This window comes from Notolabrus celidotus, chromosome 7 (genome assembly GCF_009762535.1).
Source record: "Notolabrus celidotus isolate fNotCel1 chromosome 7, fNotCel1.pri, whole genome shotgun sequence".
Lineage (NCBI taxonomy): Eukaryota > Metazoa > Chordata > Actinopteri > Labriformes > Labridae > Notolabrus > Notolabrus celidotus.
In genome coordinates this window covers 29,067,133-29,087,482 of record NC_048278.1, presented here as the reverse complement: position 1 = coordinate 29,087,482, position 20,350 = coordinate 29,067,133, and the positions used below count along the sequence as shown (strand labels likewise).

The window sequence follows — 20,350 nt, the reverse complement described above, 5'->3', positions numbered from 1 at the left end:
TCTTTTTTAGTGAAATGTTTGAACAGGGGCAAGTCTAGACATTTTTGATTGTGGTGGCCAAACTCAGGGGGCCTGAAGTCTGTGTGTGCTCACAGACAATTTAGTAGTATTTATTTACCCTTTCTATCTGCACAAGTAATATATACTTTGACCATTAACATTTAAGTGTCTAACATGTGATTTAAAAAAAGTATTTTAAAGTTAAAAAAAAGTTGCAACAGAAAAAAAAAAGGTCTACGAAAGTCCAAATTGACACCTTAGGCACTAACAAAACGAAAATGTGCTACACCAAAATACAAAGAAACCTGCTGGAGCCCAAACAGTTGATTTTAACATGTCCCTCCTCTGACATGCCAAATAGCCATAGTCATAATTTAGGATTTTGGGTAGACTCCTGAGGTAGACATCAGATTTCAAGGGGGCCTCTGCCACCCCTGGCCACCCTTCTAAGTACACTGCTGTGTTTTAAAGCTAAGCTGAATTGTCATTTTATGAAATGGACCCAGAAGTAGGTTATCGGTTTGATGCAATGTACAACCAAGCCACAACCTCCTGTGCTGAAGGACAAAGCCAATGTGGAAATGCAAAAAACTGTTCCAGCATGGCACAAAGAATGTTAATCGGTACCTTACTTCATTCTTAGCAACAACTGTGCAGGGGGTGACATTTTTTCTAACTCATTTGTTTTGATATTAACCCTAATAGCTATGCATAATTAAGTGTAATGAGTGGTGTGACTGATTTGCCCGACAGCTGGTTGTATTGTGCCACCAGCTCTTTGTTTGTTTATAAGTTAGCTGAAACAGTTAAAGTCAGCAATTTCAGAATGGCACCCACCCTCACTGGTTCATAATGCCTCTTCAGAAACCTATGGGACGAAAACTAAGTCCATGTGTATAGAGTCGTAGTGTAAAACCCCTCCACTAGATGCCACAAAACCCTAAACACTGTTACTTTAAGGATCAATTCATAGAAATCTGGTTATCACTAACTGTTTATCTGGTCAAATTAGTATATTATTTGATACTATTAAAATGAATGTTATTCTCATTAGTTTCAAGTGTTTTTTATGTGTGAAAATAAGCAAATGTTAGCGTCCAAGCATGGGAGTAATCAGTACTTAACATTATGCTGCTAATCAAAAGCATTTATTCAAGCTGTGCCAAAGTACAGCCTCACATAACTGCCAATGCAGCATTGTTTTCCCTCCCTGTCTACAATAACAGCAGTTAAACACGTAAACTTGAAGTGTAAATATTACATTTTGTGTGACACAGCAAAAGGAAGGCCTGGGCTGTAATAAAGTGACAGCCTGTTTTTCAAAATAGCTCATCCGTCCCATCAAATGTGTGAGAGACGACAGCTGACAACTTAATCTGAAAAACTCACTCCGTAGACGTGCTCTTATTGTTTTATAATATGCCATAATGTCTAAGCTTCACAATGAGTTTGTCTGCATCTGTATCAGCGGTGGACCACTGCATACCAGACATAATGTACCGTCATCATCCTGCCTGGCCCTGTCACAATGGATTGTTGAGAGCATGTCTGTGGATAACATACCATCTATAAAAAGGCACCCACTTGACAACAGTAAGATTCAGTAAGGGGCTGCCTGTACTGCAAATGAGAGCCGGTGATAAAAGACCAAACACATGCATGCGTAATGTGGACACACACTCACAGATGTGGTCTCAGTGACACTTCACAAAGGTCAGCTATCAATAACCGTCTAAATCTGTACACCTTTTATGTTGACAGAAGAAAGAGTGCTTCATATATGTGTTAACAACAAAATAACACTGCAGCTTTACAGCAGCTGAATCATTAGTTGGAAATGTAAATTTAGTTATTATTTAAATCTCAGATGACATGTTAATCAACCACAAAAGGAAGTTTTCTCATTGCTTGCTGCGTTCAACAGTGAATATATGTCAGAAATATTCACTGTACTAAATGAGCTGACAAGATCAATTACACCTTTTCTGAGAGTGAAGACTAACCTTTTGAATTTGCATAAAACCACATGGTCAGTAGATCAGATTAAAGGTGCTGCACCTTTACAAACCAAAGCTTCGTCAATTGAATTTCATGCAAGGGATTTCAATTTTGGCAAGTCACCTCGTGCAACAGTTTGCAGCTTTGCATCATAATTTAGATTGAGCTCAAATAGAGATTCATTCATCTGATAATTACATTAGAATGGACACATTGCTGGAGTGTTCTTGTTTTTAATAAGGGGAAAGGAGACACATCTTTGCTTTGTGAATGAATCCATATCAATTCAGTAGACCATCTCTAAAGGTTTTAAGAATTCATGAACAGGGGGCTTTTGCTCTCCTTTTCCTCACCCCCAGACTGCAGATCTATCTTTCCGATGATGCACATAGACTTCACATTTTTAATTAGAGCAAACAATTGGTTGATAGGTGGAGTTAATTCTGAAGCTGTTTGATTCATCTGTTATTGAAGTGAGCCAAAATAGACAGAGAAGACGGACTGCCCATGTTGTTTCCTTTTAAACTAAAGCAAAGCAATGTGAGAAATGTGTTAAGGCCATGTTTTCTGCCATGGTCACAGGATACCTAGCAAGGGCTACCACCCAGTCTGTAAATAATTTAACAGCTTGGTACGTGTGTATGTGTGTGTGTGTGTGTGTGTGTGTGTGTGTGTGTGTGTGTGTGTGTGTGTGTGTGTGTGTGTGTGTGTGTGTGTGTGTGTGTGAGTGCGTGAGAGAGAGAGAGAGAGAGAGAGAAAGAGAGAGAGGGAGAGAAAGAGAATGGGAGAGACAAACACAGAGGGGGAGAATTCCTCTAGTTAAGCCATCAAAAATCAGACATGGTTCAGTTACTTTGCTTCACAAATAACTGGTTAAAAGCATTACAGCTTTGTTACAGGGAAACACTTGAAGTTTGATGTTTTGTTGTTAAACCTAGAAACGCTGCAAATGTGTCAGCTTTCATTCAAAATGTTGTATTGAACCAACACCACATCAGTGCTGACAGAAATCAATACTTATAAGTGTGACACCTCCAGGTCATTACAGGATTTTGATGCCAAAAATGATGTCAGGTCTCTGTGTTCACTGTACAATTGACACTTTGAAAAGTTGACAGATGCACCATAAGGAGTAGCTGAAGTATTAGTAGAAGAAGACAACATAAACTAGAAAACACCTCAACACACTGTGGGTACTTGCTAAATTGTAATACTGCAACATTTAAGTAGATTTTGCTCCTCTGTAGGCCTATACTTGAAAGTAATATACTCCATTGGTGTAAATATCCTTGTTTAACCTACATACTTGACAAGCTCATTAAGTGTTACCTTGCACCTCTTTGTGAGGATAAAGAAAACTTGCCTAGTTTGACCTTAAATGCAGATCTAGTAAAGTTTTCTCTGTTATACAATTCCTCCTCTTTAGAACTGTTAATCCTGCACTCAAAACACAAACAAGGCCTAACCCCAGCCCCGGATCTACCATATGGGCAATATGGGGCCCCTGAGCACGTAAGGGCCCTCCGCGATGGGACTGAAGGAAAAAAAGGTGCATTTCCAACTTATCAGATGGATAAAAAAAAGTGATGAATAATTAGCAAACTGCAATGCACTTTATAGGTTGTAATAGATATGTTTCTCATGAAAAGTTCGTATTAAAAATGTAATTCATTTTACCTGACCCACTATCAGTTAAGATGTGTGAATGTATGTTAGAGTACAAGAGGGCGTTGCTGATACATAACTGTGCTCAGCGACAGCCTAGCAAACCAATCATGTGTTATTAAAGTTGAAAAAAAAATGTATCAGAAAGAAGTGCAGGAGAACTTGCCTAGCAGCAGAAAAGGGACATTAAAAAGCCCAGCGGAGCGGCGAAGAAAAAAGAAACAAAAAGAAAAAGACGCGGCAGAAATAAAAAAGGTCCCGCTTATAAGTTGCTTTTTCAAAAAAGCCGAACAAAGTGAAGAGATGGAGGATGAGCAGCTAGCTAACGATTGCTTTTGTGTGTATGTGTGTGTGTGTGTGTGTGTGTGTGTGTGTGTGTGTGTGTGTGTGTGTGTATGTGTGTGTGCGCGCCTGCATGTGAGGGGTACATGAGCCCAGCGGCGGAGCCAGGGGTGGCCATGGCCACCTCGGAAAACTGATTGGCCACCCCAGTGGCCGCCCTGAAATTCTTAAACAGGATAGGCTATTTGCCATGTCAGAGGCATTACTTATATTAAAATCAGCTATTGTGTTGTTGTGTTTCAACAAGCTGCAGAAACAGTAGTTTCTTTGTATTTGAATATTGTTTTGTTGATGCTTTGACTTTGGACAATCATCTTTATTTTGAGTCCTTAAAGAATTCAGTTCAGCAGATTTAAATGTTGACTCTGTAAACTATCGAGTTACATTTTTAATGTTAGCATTAGAAATCTACAAAAATGTAACATTTGTTAAATTATTCTATAAAAAGAAGTCAAAGTAGATGTGATTATTGGAGGTAACCCTACTAGGTTTGGGGTAAGCCCCTGATGTTTTCTACGCCTGGCCACCCCTTAACGGTCAGTGCCCCAGTTTGGCCACCCAGGTCAAAACTGTCTAGCTCCGCCACTGCATGAGCCTCAGTGCCCAGGGGCCCCTGGGGGTACTAATACGGCCCTGCCTAACCCAAACTGTCCACTAATTCTATAAAGGAAACCCAGCCAAAACTCACTTGTCATATATATATAGCTCAACATTTCCTTTGAAACAGTTTGATGACAACATGATATGCTGCCAGGGAAACACTTATAGATACAATTTTTGGCACTAAAGCTGAAGCTTATTCCTAGCAAGGCTCTGTGAATCACTTTCTAAGCCTGGCTGTATTATTATCATGTTCAGGCCATTAACCCTCCTGTTATGTTGTGGGTCAAATTGACCCTTTTAAAAGTCTATTTTAGGCAATATAAGCTCCCCAAACCAGCTAAATGCAGCATAAAAATCTGGGCAGCATGTGCCAGAAATGGTGTTGTGTTAATTTATCAACATTGTATTATTATTCTATTCTATTCTATTTTATTCTATTTTATTTTATTCTATTTTATCTTATTCTATTTTATTGTATTATTTATTTTATTTTATTTTGTTTTATTCTATTTTATTTTATTTTATTATATTTTACCCTTGTCATTGCTATTATTATTGTTATTATATTTTTTAACTATGTTAGTACATTGTTGTTACCCTGTTCCGTGTTGTAAGCTGCTGTAACAAAAGAATTTCCCCCAATGGGGGACAAATAAAGTATATCTTTTCTTGCTTTATAAAAAAAAATAAAAAATTCAAAAAAATAATAAAAAAGACAAAAATCCATGTAATGTAAAACGAATGTATTTATGTATTCATTTATATTTAGGGCTTTCCAATGTACATTAAAAAAAGTTTTAACATTGATTTAAATGAAAAACGAGTGAGTTATCCTCACTGAACCATGATCTGTGAGAATTAAAGAGCACCACTGGACTAAATCTTGATTTAAATGGTTAGTTATGGAGTTAAAAAAAACGATTTAAAAAAAAAAAGTGTATTGGGATTTTTTAGGGGTTCTGACACTTTTGGATAATTGAATATGCATCGGGTCAAATTGACCCAGGAACATAATTGCTGTTCCAGAGAAACGAACATAACAGGAGGGTTAAGACAGCCTGTATCCTGCTCACACACACACACACACACACACACACACACACACACACACACACACACACACACTCATAGTTGCTCATGTGTGAGGTGAGTCTTTGGTGCATGCACTGCGGATATGAAGGTAAAAGTGGGCACTTCTTCCCTTAGTTAGAGCGCCACTTAAGGCCCCCTGCCTGCGCGTGCCCTCTGCGTGCACTGATTGAACCGCGGGCGTTACCATGGCTACACGCAGACCCAATGAGCAGCTCGCGGTGGACTGTTGCTGAATGAAAATACACAGAGGCCATTTTGCGCTGCACGAAGCCACCACCACCACCACCACCACCACCACCACGACATCATTCAACAATAATACAAACGGAAACGAGAGGCAGGTTCAGCCCATTTCTGGATGGAGGCGAGTGCTTAAAGAGCTGCTGGAGGTGGTGCTGCTGGGGTTTGGTTTTTGGGCGCTTCCAATTCAGATATGCGGTGACTATTTGTGCCCTCTTGGAGGTTCGTGCCATGAGGAAAACAGGACAGGACATCTTCACCGCATTGCTATTCGAGCCCCTGGTGGTGACCCCCCGAGAGAGAGGGAGCCGCCGCCTTTAGTGAGCTGACGGACACCGGGTGCATCCAAACAGGTGTACGGTTTCATCACACGGACGCAGTGCTAGCTTACGAGCCTTGCTGTAGCTCTCTCTAATTCCTCTCCAGTGAGGAGGACTCCAAGTCATTTCTCATGGAAGAGGCTGTTTACCTGACGACATGCTGCGGAATTAGTCGAGGAAAAAGGGAGTACTTTTAAAGGTATGTACAGAACACTATCATGGACTAATGCTGCTGTGAAGGGACTATTCTTTCTCTAACCTGGAGCTGAATTTGGTGCTGTTTGAGGAGGCAAATGTGCTATTTCGAGTATGTTAAGTGCCTAAAATGGTGAAAAGGACACTACAGCTGTAACAACCGTGACAAGGGGCAAATGAATCAGGTCTCCACTAAAGTGCATACCAGAGATTGATGTTTCCAGTGGATTAAAAAGAAAGGTGCAGCATGTTTAAGACTCAGACCACACGCTTTTAAAAACCCTCCTGTTAATGTTAGGAGTCAGATTATAATAATAATACTTGATTTATACAGCACTTTTCAATACAGGTAACAAGAAGAAGTGCAAAGCAAAATGGAGCTATAAAAATAAAATGAAATAAAAACTAAAAAGCATGCAAGCTTATAAAACAGACCCTTAACAACAGAGTTGAAATTAAATAAAATCACACAGTAAAAGCCTTTCTGTAAAAATGTGTCTTGAGTAATGACATAAAAGAAGGGACTGATTAACCCTTTCTAAAGTCTATTTTAGGCAATATATGCCCTCCTAACCAGCTAAATGCAGCATAAAAATCTGTATTTGACAGAAGTGTTAATTTATCAACACCACTTCATAAAAAATAATAATAAAAAAAATAAAATGAAGAAAAATCTGTCATTTAGAACGATTGCATTTATATCCAGGGCTTTCCAATGTACATTAAAATAGTTTTTACATTAATTTGAATGAAAAACAAGTGACTTATCCTCATTGAACCATGATCTGTGAGAATTAAAGAACACAAATAGACTAAATCTTCATTTAAATTGTCGGTAATGGAGTTAAAAAATTGGTTTTTCTGGGGTTCTGAGACTTTTGCATAATTGAATATGCCCCGGGTCAAATTGGCCCAGGAACATAATTGCTGTTCCAGAGAAACAAAAACATCACAGGAGGGTTAAAGCTGTGGAGAAAACAGAAGAAATGTTACTTCACATTTGTAGTAGCATGAGCAACCAGATTCAGAAGCATGCAGGCTGCTTGGTAGTAATAAGCAGGAATTCAGATATCCATGTTTAACCTACATCCTAAATGCTGAGGATAATCCCCATTGTTTGCTTGAACTTGTACAGAGCACTACAGCAAAAAAGGAGATCATTTTTCAGACCGTGTGTTCTGTATTGGGCCCTATGGAGGTCTTCATTTAATTTTACCATCAATTTTAATGGTAGGAAATTCAGTGTAAGTCACAATACATTAGAATACATGGCCCGTGATAATGATAACACCACAATTCAGCACCTCTGCAATAACTGGTACATTTCAAGACAATCATATAATCACACATCATGATGTCAGATTAATTGGAGAATACATACGACCCCTTAATTTTAAAGTGTGATTGTTGTCATTAACGCCACAGCACTGAGTCTTGAAGGTGTGATGTAGTGACTCAAAGTGGAAGAGAGGGGTTTGTTTTTAAAATCTATCCATATCCAGATATTTTGTCCCACCCTAAAACACCACACTACCCTGTAATACGAAGGCTCTTGTCCCACACAGTCCCTTACTAAGAAGGGATTGATGCAAACCTCTCAGTTTTGCATTTCATGTTATTTCAAGCTGCATCTGTTGCTCTTATACAGATGTTTTATCCTACATGTGACAGTGAGCACTAAAGGAAAGAGAGCCTTGTGTGTCTTGTGGTGCTACCTGCTAAAGGGATGATGTAATGCAGTGGAGAAAGAAAAAAAGAAAAAAGAAAAGAAAAGCCAGCATTGGATGGTATCAGTAAGAGAGCCATTTGAATTCTGGGTGAACAGGGAGTGCTGGGAGGTATCCAGGATGCACAAAGGGTAACATTATCTCTCCGGGAACCTCATACCACTCCCACTGTGGCCTTCCTCCCTACCTACCTCCCTACCTACCTAAGTACCTACCTCCCTACCTACCTACCTGGCCTCTGTGTGTTTGAAGGCTGTACTGGATGCTATATCTTCGATTGTAGCATTTCATTTATTTCCATGGCTGCATACTTGTGTTTGGGGGAGAGGAAGCGAAGCAGCGGGACGCAACATGACGAGCAACAGTTGGCCGCGATCTGTCTCACGAGGGGCCGCTGCACCAATAAACAGCCTCTCACAGAGGCTTAAATATACACACTTAATGGGCGATCATAGCATTTTGACTTGATTGATGGCCACCAAGGAAGAAAGTATGTCTCTGTTAGCGTTAACTCAGTTGCACCTGCCAGTTTGGAGTAACTGATAGAGGCTGCGTGTGTGCTCGTTGTGTGTATGTGTGTATTTATGTCAGAGAGAGGAAAGGGGATCAAGGCAGACCATCAGGGAATAGGAGAATGTGATACAGTTTCTTCTGAAAGTACAGAATGTAACTGGAGGTTACTATCATAGCTCCCTCTCTCTCTTTCCCTCTCTCTCTCTCTCTCTCTCTCTCTCTCTCTCTCTCTCTCTCTCTCTTTCTCTCTCTCTCTCTCTCTCTCTCTCTCTCTCTTCGTCCCTCTTGATAAAAACACAAGATCCTTTAATTTGGCCATGTTTACGTCCTCGTGTTGAAATCCTCTTATTTTCTCACTGCCCCTCCGGTACTCTTCCCCTCTTTGTCTTCCTCTCCCTGCCCTTCTTCAGAGGCTGATGTCACGGCTCAAGTGGAGTGTGTCTCTGATTCTCAGTCTTGATGATAATAGAAGCCGCCTGCAGTTTTGCTTCCCGGGCCTCCGATGAATCCAGCTTTTTGATGATGCTGACGTTTTACATAAACTGCTGAGCCATTCTCTCTCTCTTATGAAAATATTGATTTACCGTTCACAAACGGGATGCGATTGAGATCATCGGTGATTCATGGCCAATTCTAGCCGGGGATACCGCAACAATGTTAAATGTTTCTATAATTAATAAGGTGATAATTAGCAATTCTCACTCCCACTGTTGCAACAGTAGTCAATGACTTTATGTTGCAGCAAAGCTCAGGCTCATTTTGCATTATTTATTAGAGTATGGATTATTAAAATCTACAGTGGAATCATATCTTGATTTTTACTGCTGTTATAATTGCAGAAACTGACTATAAGAAACTCCTCACTGTGGATTAAGAGCGCTGACACACTGCTGCATTCACAAAGGCAGAACTGAGAGTAGAAGAAATGTGCTCATTGCTCTGAATTCAGTTCATATTACTTCAGAATAATTTATTTCAAAGTGTATTACACAATGGAGACACATTCCCATGGGTTAGTTTTTCAATTTTTTTAATTTCTATTTTTATGTTCTAAAATATTTGGAAAGTTTGCTATACAGTGCAACTTCTAAATGTATAATAACAATATTTTAGAATTTAAAATATCTGAAAAAAGTGTGCTATTTTGACTAACTGCCAAATTCCACCAGATCCATCTCCAGTCTGTCTCCGATCTGTTTTGGTCTGGCTCCGTGCTCTCTCGTCCGTCAACACCAAGAGGCAACCTCTGGTCTAAAAATATGAGTCCAATGCGGAAGTGCAAAAAACTGCAGTTCATTGAGGATCCGCTTGAGGCTGGCTCCGGAAGTACCAGAAACCACATACACACCAATTCATAAAAGACAATCTTTACAGCAGAAATAAACATGTTTACAGCCTGGTACAAAAGATGAGTGTAGTCTGGATAAGTCATTTCTTGATCGGCACACACTGTAAGGGGGGTGAATTTTTTTCTAACGCAGCAATTTTGAAGATATTGAGCTTATGAGTCTTCCAATGAGAGGCACAGCTGACATGATCGACAGGCGGGAACACTCTTTTGGTTAGGAGGCTCAAAGCCCGCCTCTTTACGCTCGACAGCAGCAATATGACTCCCGCCGATAATTGGCCTCAAAACAGCGCTTCAGAAACAGATGGGTGACGTCACGGATACTACGTCCATTATTTATACAGTCTATGGTCAACACCCACCGGTTGCGTTTTCGGAACACAGCACGGAGCAGGACCGCCGTACAGCTGGAGTCATGTGACCGTGGTTTTCCCACCGTGTCAATCACTGAATCAATGATTCTCCTCCTCCAGTCTTTATCCATGTTGTTTTTATGGTCCTCTGAAAACCTCTGACCTGTTGACTCCAGGCCTTCCTCCGCTCAAAATGACATTTTGTTGTCGTTGTTAAGTTTAAAACGGTCTGGCGATATCACGGAGTGTTTTATTCTGAAAATTAACAGAATGTTTTCATTTTGTTTTGGTGCATGACTTTCTGTCCCACTCCATCTGATCTGTTGAGACTGATGCGTCGTGCTCCGGCATCTGGCAAAAATAGAAGTCCTGTGTATCTGATCCGAAGGGCTCCGATCTGCTGGATCAGAGATGCAACTGGAACGCAACAGAGCAGATCCAGTGGAAGTTAAAACATTGACTAGAATAGAAACCTATCAGATCCTGTACTGTGACGGATAGGAGATGGACTGGACATGGATCTGGGGGAATTTGGCCGTAAGACTCATCCTTCAATGCCATGGTTCTCTTATGTTTAAAATATAAATCATGGCACCTTAATGCTATTTCAATCTGCAAAGTGATAATTTATCCATTCCAGTGAATGTAACAGCGGTCATTTGCTAACGCAGAGTAAAAGATTCTGATCATATCAATGCACCCACTAATCTATACGTAACCACAACATTGGGATTGTCTGTTGTGTGTTTGTTGTCTGTTAGTATGTTGTTGTATCTTGTCTGTTGCCACTTTATTCGTGGGAAATTGGGCCCCCTATTAAAAGCTTTAAATAGCTTCCTTGGGGTCACCCCTTTCCAAACATCCAACCATTGTGAAAATGTTTACTGAATATATATAGATGTACATTTGGGATGATGTGTGTGAATAAACTAAACTAAAAAAAGATTGCTGAAATAAAAAAAATGCTCATGTCAAGAATCCACTCAGACATGCTTTAAACCAATTAGTGAAACAAAACAGATGACTTAAGTTGTCTCTCCTGCTAAGCTAGGATAAAGTGTAGGAAAACCACCTTGTGTAAAGTGGTAGAGCAGTCAGCTGAGCTTTATGGTGTTCAACAAGTGTTTGCAGCTCATGAAGAATGGAGAAGCTTGAAAGCATGAAAGTTCTCTTGATAACTAAGAAAATATGCAGCATTACAAACTGTGGCTACTGTAGATTCCAGCCAATTAAACCAAAATCCTCTGAGATTATGTTTCGCTGCCTTTAAATGGACCGTAGATTATTCTGAATCAAATCTAAAAGTTGCGTTCACCGTACCAAAAATGAAAAACACTGAGTTACTTGTTCTTATTTTTCTGCAGCGTTTGTTCGGACGCAGCAAAGCTTCAGGACTGGTTGATGAATTGTGGGTACACTTTTCCTTTTTTGATCTGTTCTCTGGTTTAAGTGTTTTCCAGTAAGTGACACTCACTAATGTGTACACGCACAGCTCTTCTGCTTTTTATAACCCGTCACTTACTTAACTGGGAATGGCAGGGCCTTGCAGAAGCTGATAATGAATTAGGTGTTGAAACTGTTCGGGTGAGACCATGTCGACGCGGCCACTGTAGTCCAGAGTGGCTCATAGGTCAAAGTGTCTGTGTGCTTCGGTGTGAGTGTGTGTCAGTCGCTATAAAAATAGTTTGCTCTGGTACTTTAATGAGATCATTCCTAAGCCGTTGCTGTGTCATGTTGGTTTAAATTGTTTTTGTAAATCATGCATTTGCATGAAAACGTGATAGAAGATGCAGATAGTTCATGCATGAGAGATGTGATCCAGGACTGTGAAATGACTTCCATCAATGTCAGAGCGTTTGTTCAGATGTTAGTAGAGATCTCCTGTTAAGCCTCTCGTTGGTTAAAGGATTAAGTCTGAAGTAAATAGATAACAATCACAGAGAACTAAACGCAGGTGCTTTGGCGGTTTACTCCTTTATTGGTCTCCAGATACCCCTCTGATTCTGTCCATGAGGCTACGTTATTAGCACCTGTCAGTTGTTAGCTTTTCACCATACCTTTGTGATCCTTGGCACGTGGCCAGAAATGTCTGAAGCCCAGCTGCTGTTTGATCAAGTCTGCTGACACACCAATCACCATAATGGGACTGTAAAGATCCAGAGCCTGCTGGGGGCTTTTATAAAGGGGGGATATAGTTAAAGGACTGCTACTTATCATTAAGGCAAAATCTGTGCATCTGCAGAAAGGATTTTTACATCAACACCTTACCTCCAGGATAGTGACAGTGGACACGTAACTTAAAGCTTCATTGTTTGATTTGTTTGCATTATTTTGACACTAGGGCTGGACGATTATGGCAAAAATAATAATCACGATTATTTTGATTGATTTTGAAATCACAATTAATAAACACGATTATTCATTGTATTTATTGGTGCAGACACGACAGCGTGACAAACTTTGCAAATAATTTCCTTCTGCCAAAAATGTTTCCAGATGACCGAAGTTGTCCTACCTTTCTTCTCAACCAAAGGCTGCCTCTCTGTCATGTTTTCAAATCGCTCGCTCCACGTGTTGTTGATCCACACGTCACACGCTTGCTGCAGCTGCGCACACAACACAGGTGCATTCACAGTGCTTTTAAAGCGCAGGAACTTGCATACATGCCGCGCCCTGCGGCACATACATCGTAAAAAATATTTTTTTTTCGATTATAAGTTTTTATGATCGTGAGAAGCCAAAATCGAAATCACGATTAAAATTCAATTAATCGTCAAGCCCTGTTTGACACTTGAAGGAAAACGTATGAGTCAAACCATCAGTGGGAAAGGTCCTAAGCTGGGGAGTAGTTTTCATTTTGAATGCCTCATTTTAAACAAAACAGTGCAGGAGAAACTTTGTGTCAGGCTGCAGACTTTACAACCCACGTCTTACCATGGCTGTTTTATATTCCCGTTTTTAAAATATTTTCAAAGACCTGAATCTTTCATGGTAAAGTCAGTGAGTAAAGCAGTTCGACCATAGACTGTATAAAATATGAGTAGTATCCGTGACGTCACCCATCTGTTTCTGAAGCGCTGTTTTGAGGCCAATCATCGGCGGCAGCCATATTGCTGCTGTGGAGTGATTGTGACGTAAAGAGGCGGGCTTTGAGCCTCCTAGCCAACAGCTACAGTGTTCCCGCCTGTCAATCAAGTCAGCTGTGCCTCTCATTGGAAAACTCGTAATCTCAATATCTTTGAAATTGCCGTGTTAGAAAAAAAAATTCACCCCGCCCTACAGTGTGTGCCGATCGAGAAATGAGCTATCCAGACTACACTCGTCTTTTGTACCAGGCTGTAAACATGTTTATTTCTGCTTTAAAGATCGCCTTTTTTGAATTGGTGTGTATGTGGTTTCCAGTATACTTCTGGAGGTCTAAGCGTCCCATGTATAGAGGCTATAGTCCTCGTCGCAGAGGTCGCCGGTTCGACGCCCGGCCAGTCGACCATTCCCTGCATGTCTTACCCCACTCTCTGTTCCCCACATTTCCTGTCTCTCTCATCAGCTGTCCTATCCAATAAAGGCAAAAAAAAGCCCAAAAATATAACTAAAAAAAAAAAAAGGGATATATTTAAACCTGTAATTACACACCTCAACCACTGGAAAGGGAGCGGGCGCTAATGTGCTTTAAACGCTAGTTGCCACCCAACATTAGAAGAAGACTGCATTGAACAGCCAATCATGTCGCAGTGTGAGTGATAGGCGGGGCTTAAAGACATGTAAACACAGCTGAAACGAGCGACCGCGACACCGAAGAAAACTCAAAACCTAGCAGCACAAAGCAGAGTCGTAATTCTAACACTGCTGACTCTGAGTTAACTATTAACTTAATACACTTGATCACACTTTCAGGATGTGGGTGAAGGGAGAGCACAGAGACAACTTCTGCTGTGCATTTCGAACACTTTTAATGTCCACATCGACTTGCTTCCTGTTAGCACCGTCAGAAATGATGGATTCAAATAAGTTTATAAGAGAACTTGATCCAGATACAAACCAGAAACAAACTGTCTTCAATTTTCACTCAGGGGCAAAAATCTGCCTTTAAATGTAAATAAAATAATGATTGGATATTTATCGTGATAATTTACGATATTGGCTGATATGAAGTATTTTATCGTGATAACATCATTTTCAATATCGCCCAGCTCTAGATAAATAACTACGTATCCTGTGATCTTCCCCTGAAAGATGTTTCTCCATGAAACACCGCAGGGCTTTGGCCAAACTGCAGCTAACTTCAGTTTCTTTTCTCAGTTTCTCTTCTTCCTTGTCAATTACATCATCACATAATAATGAGAAGGGGACTTGAAACAGTTTGGGAGTTGTTGGCCTGAAGTGAGTACATTTTTGGCTGATTGCTGGCGTTTAAGGAATCCTCTGGTAATGATTCATTAAACATGATTGTGTAGGCTGATTCAGCATGGCACTGAATATGCATCAATGGAGCATGCACCCTGTGTGAGTTAGGATCCTTCAGTTGTCTTCAGAAAGGCTGAGAAGCACTGAGGTGATTCCCCCCACTGTCCAATCAAAGCAAGTTAAAATGAGGCAGGAGAGGAATCTAGAAGAGGCAGCACCACTCAGTGAGACCGTCATAGCTTGAATTCAGACTCTTGTTTTGTCTGTGTGTGTTTTTACAGGAAAAACAAGTCACCACTCAGCAATCTTATCAGCATTCACTTGCCGCTTAATGGAGCCACATTACCGTGCGTTAATGGATTCTCTTTGTAGCAAGTGCTGAACTCTTCCTGAACCTCCATACGCATTAATTTGTTAGTCACTGATTTCTTGTGCCTGTTTTGTTTATTGACAAGTAAAGGTGCGAATGGAGGAGGTGGAAGTGATCCAAATAGCATATTGCACAGTAGCTGCCTGGTTGGTTTTAGGTATCCAGGCTCTAAATATGAGATGCTAATAGCAGTAGTTACATCATCATTCTGAGAATAGCAGGGAGTCTGGGGTCTAGAGGTGCTTCTGGCTGACCCCTCTGCTGTGTATATTCAGCCTGTGAAGGGTGTGTGTGTGGTCATCTCCAAATATACATTCCCGTATGGATTACACAGCAGTACTATTATTAATGACACAGGTGAGTGGACACAAGATGAGTCTGTATACATGGACCACCCTGACCACACAGGGTTTATTTGTGATAAAAGGAGAGATGTTGCTGCGTGCACTTGCCTTTGAACATGTGTGTGCATATCTCTGAGCCAGCCGTCTTCACAGGCGATGAATGTGTCAGCAGCACGGAGCGAGAGAACATCTCATGTGAGAACGATGTGACACTCCTGTCAGTTTCTGTGTTGAGGGGTCCACTCTACATAGCCTCATACTGACGACATGGGTCGCTGTGTGGCATTAAAGCCCTGGAGGTGAGGTGGACTACTTGCATGATATGTCAGAGGTGTGCCGAAGTGATGCACTTTTAAAGTATAGAACCACAACACGTTCATTTTTGTTCAGTATGTGAAAGTGTGTTTCACATAGTCTCACTATGTGTGCATATCAATCATTCAATCAAGCTTTATTTATATAGCACCTTTCATACAAATCAAACGCAACCCCAATTGCTTACAGGGATTGAAAAACAAGAAAGAGGCAGAAATTAAGCAATGGCAAGAAATATTTGGGGAAAATAATAATAATAATAGAAATAAAAATAAAAATAAACTGAAATAGAGACTAATGCACACCAACAATAAAATATGGGTAATTAAAATAAGTTAAAAAATACAAATAAATTAAAAATAAATATGAAATAAATTTGAGACTAGTGCACACCAACAATAAAATATGTGTAATTGAAATAATTTAAAGCATCAAAATTTAAAATAAAAAATAAAATTGAGACTAGTGCAAACCAACAATAAAATATGTGTAATTAAAATAAGTTAAAGCATCAAAAATAAAAAATGAAATAAAATTGAGACTAGTGCAAACCAACAATACAATATGTGTAATTGTAATAAGTTAAAACATCAAAATTTAAAATAAAAATAAAATAAAATAGAGACCAAAGCACACCAACAATGCAATATGTGTAATTAAAATAAGTTTAAGCATCAAAATTAAGAATACAAATAGTTAAAATAAATAGATTTAAAAAGGGTAGGGATAAGAGTTGAAAATAAAACTTAGGCTTAAAATATCAAAAAAACTGAGTAGATAAATAAAATAAATAAATGAATGAAAAAATAAATAGAAATAGAATAATGTAACAGGTAAAATTACTAAAATAATAAACTAACATTTAAATCAATATTATAGTAAAAGGTAAGTAATAAAATTGTTAAACCCTACATAAAAGCCAGACTGAATAAATATGTTTTTAGTTTACGTTTAAAAGTCTCAATATCTCTGTCATATAAGATGCATGCATACTGTGTGGTATGCATGCATGCAAACATGTGTGCGTGTGGTAAAACAGAGATAGTCAGCCCTGTCACTTAGCCCCCACCCCTCCACACTAGGGGGTAACTTTCCAGTCTCATAGACGAGCATGCCTGAGTCTGAAAATAGCCGTATCTGATCACTGCTTCACCCAAACAGGGAACTCTCTTCCCCTGTTCGTCACTCCCTCTCTCCAGCGCTCTAATTTTCTCCTCGTTCTGTTGTCTCTGTGCCCCCCAGGCATTAAGCAGGGTAAGACCTGGGAGTAAAAAGCTTGACTGAGAGGAGAGACTAAACCCTGAGTGGAGTGGAGGGGAAGAGAAAGACAAAACAAATCAGAGCATAAGAAGAGAGAGAGAGAGAGGGAGGGCTCACAGCTCACCTATACCTGAGTCTTAGGAAGTCTCCAGACTGTTGGTCTTATGACGGTAAGAGTTCCATTTTCTCTGCTTGATGGACTGATGCACCTGCACTCTGCTCTGGCTGAGAGGTCAGGCTTTTAGGGTTAAATGTCACAAAAGAGAATCAGACTGCAGCGTCGCATTTCATCAGTAAAGGGATTTCTTTCTTCTGAATTCCACAACACAGAAAAAGTTTTTTAGTGAATTAAAATGTTCAAAAGTTAATTGAAAAACTAGATTTTTATCAATGGACTTAAACATGGTTATTATACCCACATATTTCATATAATACATGAATATATAACGCAAATACTTGAAGGTTTGAAAAACTCACAGTACATCAGAGCTGTCAGTGGAATGCACATTAAAAGATCTGAATAGATTTTACAGCCTCAACACCAAAAGGGAATTGTATTTATCTGTTCTGCCAAAACCCCAAATTACAGAGTGAAAAGAATTTTTGTCTTTTGTGACGATGGACAGGAGAAATAGTGTCAAATAAAACGGTGGCTGAAACCACATTCACCTCAGAAATAGCATCAGGAAATAACTTGTGGATGTAACATTTTTCATGCTTAAAAACTCATATTGAACTGAGACCAGAGAATGAGAAAAGTTTTTAACTACAACACCTTCTGACCTTATTTTTAAACCTTTTGATTTTGGTTGTCTTAATATGGAGATGAGTTTAAAATTAAAGCCCTCAAACCTTCGGTCCTCTTTTCCCCCCTCACCCTGTAATTTGACGGAGAATCTCCTTTTCCTCCCTCCGTGCATACTTCCATCTCCTGTTACACACCTATTTTACGGTCTCCTCTTTCTCACTCAACAAAAGCCATGCACCAATCCCTCCATTAGTCCGGTCTCAGAGGTGTTGTGGAATGTCACCTTGACCCCCTGGGTGCACAGTGGAGGGTGGTTCCCAGCTTCGGTTTGTAGGACAGGTTTGCTTGGTTCTCTGGAGTTTGTCCCTGTATAAATCATATTATATTTTGTTTCTGTCACAGGACAGTATCAGCACATAACTGAGTCAGCCAAGACCAAGTCTGCTCAGACTTGGCTGCAGCATTTTGGACAGAGATGCCTTGAATGTATAACCTGTGATGTCGGTCCAGAGTGTAGTAATTTTGTTGGAGAGAGACCAAAATAATTCAGGCTTGAACACAAGTTTATTTTCGGCTGATTATAAAGGTGTGTGTGTGTCCTGCAAATAAGGGAGCTTATCAGAGCTGTACAGCTTTACTACTGTTTCACTTTGAGCTGATTCTCTTGTGACTATCACACCATTCTACCCTCCGCTTCCTCATTCCTTCCTGATACTGAGTGTTTGTGTAAAAGCTACAAAAGGACAAAGACATTCAAAAGCAGACAACGCAGAGCTCTCAAATTACCCTTTTTCAATAACAAGAATACATGTATGTAAATTCTCACTTTCTGGTAATAATTGCAGCATTGCTTGATTACATTAACATCAACAAAGCTCTGTGAGACTGAGTTTTTATGTAGCTGACTGCAGCATTGTTTGATGGCCATTATGGAAGAAAAAATATTACTGAATCCAAAATAAATGGAGTTGTTCAGGGCGGTCTTGAAGTGTCTATTTTATTTTTATTTTTCATTTAAAAGGGCCATAAATATTAATTAACACTTCTGTAAATATGACAGAATTAGCCAGAAGGCTAGTTTACATCCGTAGTCCCTTGCCAGATGTTAAAAATGGATGCCTAAAAAGATCAAGATTAAACAAAAGAATAAAATGAAAGTAAGAAGGGAGAGGAGACACCAAAACACAAATGACCAAAAAAAAAAAAAAAGAAAAGTACAAATAGCACCATACGTTTAAAATGAGTAAAAGCTACATAAGGAGATGACATATAAGGCCAAGGACATAAAATAGACGGAGCAATATCTAATCTGAGATCTTATATTTAGCCTTAGTTTCAAGGAAAGATCCCCAAAAAAACGTCCCCTCCCTGAGACACTTCATTTTGTCACCAGCCCGTGAATTTTAGAGCCAAACATGCTTAAAAGGACAATAAATCCTGACGCCTTGCACCAAGTGTACATAGAGATTCCTCAGGTTGATTCTCCTGATGATCTGGACCACCTTGGAGGGTAAAAGGTCCCGTCTAATGGCAGTAAATATAGCACCCCTGCTAATCAAGCCCCTCTTATCTTCATGCTCGCCACTTAACACTGGTACCTGGGGAATCCAGAGTATGTATAGGGAATGTAATCTTAGCCGCAGCTGATAGCTATTCAGCTTGAGTACACCCCTTGCGTCAAATGTCAGACTCTTTGGTAAATATTTTCTTCATCATTCGTCAGTAGATTTTAAAAAATATTTGTTAAAACTAAATACAAAGTCTAAAACTGGAATGCAGCTCATGCTGTCCCTGAAGTGTTAAACAGTCTTACTGTAATGTGACTGTATAGTTCTTCAGCCACTAATTTTTTCCTCTTGGGTGCAATTACCTCAAAGCATCTCTGCTGACAGAATTAACATCCCTCTATAAGAGATTATTAAGACTGAAGAATTATATAGAACTCAGTTGGAAGTGAAAAGAACTGCTTTCTTGTAAGAAATACCTTGCTTCAAGGACTTCATAATGCTGAGCTAGCTGATACTAAAGTGCAGTTAAATCAGCCAGTTAATTTGTCATTTAGAAATATTTCCTCAGGGTATTGCGAGGGTGTGGAAAACTCATGTTATAATCAAGCGGCAACCTCAGGCCGGGAGAATTGATGTGGAAGTGTTAAAAACTGCAGTTTTTTGAGTGTCCGCTTGAGGCTGGCTCTGGAAGTATCGGAAACCACATACCAATTCAAAAAAGCCGATCTTTACAGCAGAAATAAACATGTTCACAGCCTGGTACAAAAGACAAGTGTAGTCTGGATAGCTCATGTCTCGATCGCACACACTGTGGGGGGTGAATTTTTTCACAACGCGGCAATTCCAAAGATATTAAGAATACGAGTCTTCCAGTATGAGAGGTAGGGATGGGCTTCTCAAGCCAAAACACTATTCGATAATCATTGGCATCTATTCGATGATTATTCAAATAATCACCCCCCCTCCCTCCCTCACACACACACACACACACACACACACACACAC

The 20,350-nt window shown here is 39.8% G+C and overlaps 1 protein-coding gene across 1 annotated transcript in view; it reads left to right on the top strand.

Annotated features, from left to right (window-relative positions):
• Nucleotides 1-5,888: 5,888 nt before the first annotated feature.
• LOC117815966 (sorbin and SH3 domain-containing protein 2-like) overlaps nt 5,889-20,350 on the top strand; it is a 71,790-nt gene continuing 57,328 nt past the window's right edge. Inside the window, 2 exon segments of the mRNA XM_034687990.1 lie at nt 5,889-6,459; nt 17,072-17,259. The gene's annotated coding sequence lies outside the window, so the exon portion shown is untranslated.